Source organism: Pseudophryne corroboree, chromosome 1, assembly GCF_028390025.1.
Source record: "Pseudophryne corroboree isolate aPseCor3 chromosome 1, aPseCor3.hap2, whole genome shotgun sequence".
Taxonomy (NCBI): domain Eukaryota; kingdom Metazoa; phylum Chordata; class Amphibia; order Anura; family Myobatrachidae; genus Pseudophryne; species Pseudophryne corroboree.
The window spans coordinates 126,228,465-126,231,973 of record NC_086444.1 but is presented as its reverse complement, the minus strand read 5'-3'; positions in this window follow the sequence as shown (position 1 = coordinate 126,231,973).

Sequence of the window (3,509 nt, the reverse complement as noted above, 5' to 3'; positions counted from 1 at the left end):
TTTAACTGTCTGTTCTTAAGAATAGAAACCTGGACTGTTATTGTGCATTGAGGAATCACTGAAGTAGTTATGTGTCAGGATATCTCATACAGCTATAGATAGAGCTATGAAAATATGCTAAACTGCATTTCTGGGGTCCAGCGTAAGATGGTAATGATTACTTCATATTTGCCTGAAAGACTGCGTAGGTCATGTAATATGGCCGTAACAGCATAAACTCACCGGCTGGGCCTGCTGCACGCCTCTTAATGCATCACCCTGGCTCGGAAGGGGTTACAGTTTTTGTAGGAGGAACGTAAGGAAAACTGCATGGATTGTGATTGGCTGGATTCTGTATAGGGGCGGGTCTGACATACATATAGTCTTCAGACCAGGACATCCTGCCCCCTTTTCCAGTTTTTCCATGGACGATAAGTACTACTGCGTGTCAGTAATTATTTCATTTAACTACATTCTCTATCCTATTTCTCACTGCCTTCTCCTCAGCTTTATCTCTCTGTAGTTCTCTTTCCTACTCTGTTCTTCCCTTCTCCTTTCATTTTCTCCCTGCTCTTCTTATTTCTTCATGTGTGCCTTCTGTGGCACACTACACTAATCGCAGCGCGGTCCTTCCTGCTCGGTTCCTGGACTCCTGTACGGTCCGGCTGAGCCGGTGCGGGAGGCACCTGGCGTACGCGGCTGGGCTCGGCCACCCGCCCGTGCTCCCTTACGCCCGCGCTCTCCATCTCCGTTCCCGCTGCCAGCTGCGGCAGTGAGCGGAGCGCTGGGGGGCCGCGGGCTGCTGAGGCGGCTTGCTGGGGACGGGCTTGTTCCGTCCCTGCACCCGCCGGTCGGGGCTGCTGGCGGGTGCGCTAGTCCTGCACGGACGGGGCAGCGCTCCCGCACTGCTGGCCAGCGTTTTTTTCTTCACATGCAGCAGCTCAGTGGCACACAAGGTCTGGTCACTGATTCTCTGTGGATAGGGACCCGGGTTCGGTTCCCGGTCTGACATGTGATATATTTTACAAAATAAAAATAAATAAACGTAAAAAATATTTCAGTACTCGCTCCAATGGGGGGCGGGGGGTCGCGCGGCTGCCGGACGCGGTAAATCCGTGCAGCGCGCGCGTGCTAATATATTGCAGGTCCGCACTAGGGGAGCCCATATTAGGCCTCCTCACGTGGGGCCTGGTGGTATGTCCCAGATCACTACCGGGTGTAGAGCTCCCGCGGCTGTTATGATTCCTGTACTCCAGACCGGAGGAGATCTTATGGCAGGGATCTGAGTACAGGAAAACGCCCTAACTCCGTTGTCTCGCCCGTGTAATCAGAAATCCCCTGCGAGACTATGGTTGCTTGAGCCCATGGCAGCCGCGTTCGAAGGGCGGATTATGTCTGCCCAACCCCGATGCCCCCGCAGGTCTTAAAGGGAGACAAGGGGAAGTCCGAGACAGGGTGATAACAAGGGGCCCTCTGACTAAGCAACCAGGCCAGGGGTTACAAGCTAACTAACTAAATCAAAAGGTATGTGCGGACTAGCCGCCAGGAAAAAGGACAACCAAAGATCCACTGATCCGACACTCCTATCCGGCACCGCCGGACACCAGAGTGGATCTGTGGAAGCGGAATCCTCCGCAAAGCTCCAGAACACAATTAAACAAAATAATAAACAGAAGCGGACAAGCCGCAACACACGGCTGCGCCGCGACTCACGACACCACCAGATGTTAAAGGTGCTCGGTCAGACTCCAGGAACGGATGGTAACTTCCGAGTACAGGATCTCTGAGGACAGGAACAACCAAAAGGACCGGGACTGGGAACTCTCTGCAGCAGACACAAGCAAACAGGAAGCTATCACCGGCGTCTGTAAGAAGTCCTGAGGGTGCCTTTATTCAGGCACCCTCCAATCAAGATCCAGACAGGACAATCAAATAGAAATGCCGTGCAGCTTGCATGCTGCACGGCCAGCACATAATCAGGGTAATGAGAATAGACCCAGCAACGGGGAACGCGGCTGAACGTGGCGTCCCCGTTGCTAAGGTCAGAGCGGCTCCGTGCGCCCGGCGTCTTAGCGTTGCCAGGGAGCCGGCGGCTGAACGCGCACGGCGTCCCTGGTTGCTAGGCGCCGGGCCGCACGGCCGAGCGGACCCCGGCGCCTAACAGTACCCCCCCCTTGAGGAGGGGTCAAGGAACCCCTAAAGCCAGGTTTCCGAGGAAATTCACGAAAAAATGCTTTTTTGAGCTTTGGGGCATGAAGGTCTTCATCCAGGACCCACGACCTTTCCTCTGGCCCATAACCTCTCCAATGCACCAAAAAATAAAGCCGACCCCGGGACAACTTGGAATCGAGAACCTTCTCAACCAAGAACTCTTGCTGACCCTGTACATTAACTGGTGATCTCCCCTGAGATTTTTTACGAGGAAATCTGCTGGACGAAACATATGGTTTAAGCAATGAGCAATGGAAGGTATTTCCGATCCGTAAAGTTTTTGGTAAACGTAACCGGAAAGCAACTGGATTGACTTTTTTGATAATGAGAAATGGTCCAATAAATCTAGGACCCAATCTGGCTGAGGTTTGTCGAAGTTTGATGTTGCGAGTCGACAACCACACCCTGTCTCCTACTTTAAAAGTGCACGGCCGCCGGAGCCTGTCAGAAAATTTTTTTTCCCGGAAAGCTGCTTTTCTGAGAGCCAGGTGCACTTTTTTCCAAATAAGTTTAAGATGAGAGGTCAGGGCCAGAGAGGAGACAGAGGAATGTTGAAAAAATGAATTAGCTCTGGGGTGGAAACCAAAAACTGCAAAAAATGGAGACACATTGGTGGAGGAATGACAGGCATTATTATAAGCAAACTCCGCCAATGGAAGAAACTCAGACCAGTCATTTTGGAGTTTGGCCGAGTACAAACGCAAATATTGTTTTAGAGATTGGTTAACTCGCTCAGTCTGTCCATTGGATTGTGGATGATAGCCGGAGGTTAAAGATAATTTCATTTTTAACGAAGCACAAAAAGACCTCCAAAATTGCGCAATGAATTGTGGACCCCTGTCAGAAACAATATCAGTGGGTAACCCATGGAGTCTGAAAACATGACGGAGGAACAGGACTGCCAATCCCTGGGCAGATGGCAATCGGGGAAGAGCAATAAAATGGGCCATCTTGCTAAAACGGTCCACTACCACCCATATGACTCGGCATCCGGCTGACAGAGGGAGATCCACCACAAAATCCATGGAGATATGCGACCATGGCCTAAGAGGAACTTTCAAGGGCATAAGTTGACCAATAGGCAAAGAACGGGGAACTTTATGCTGTGCACAGACCTGACACGAAAAAACAAACTCTTTAATGTCTTTGGAAAGACCAGGCCACCATACTGAGCGGGATACTAATTCCAAAGTCTTAGCGATTCCCGGATGCCCTGCAACTTTGCTATCATGAAATTCCGCCAAAACAGTTGCTCTCAAAAACTCAGGAACAAAAAGACGACTAGCAGGAGTATTTCCCGGAGCTTGATGTTGAAGCAG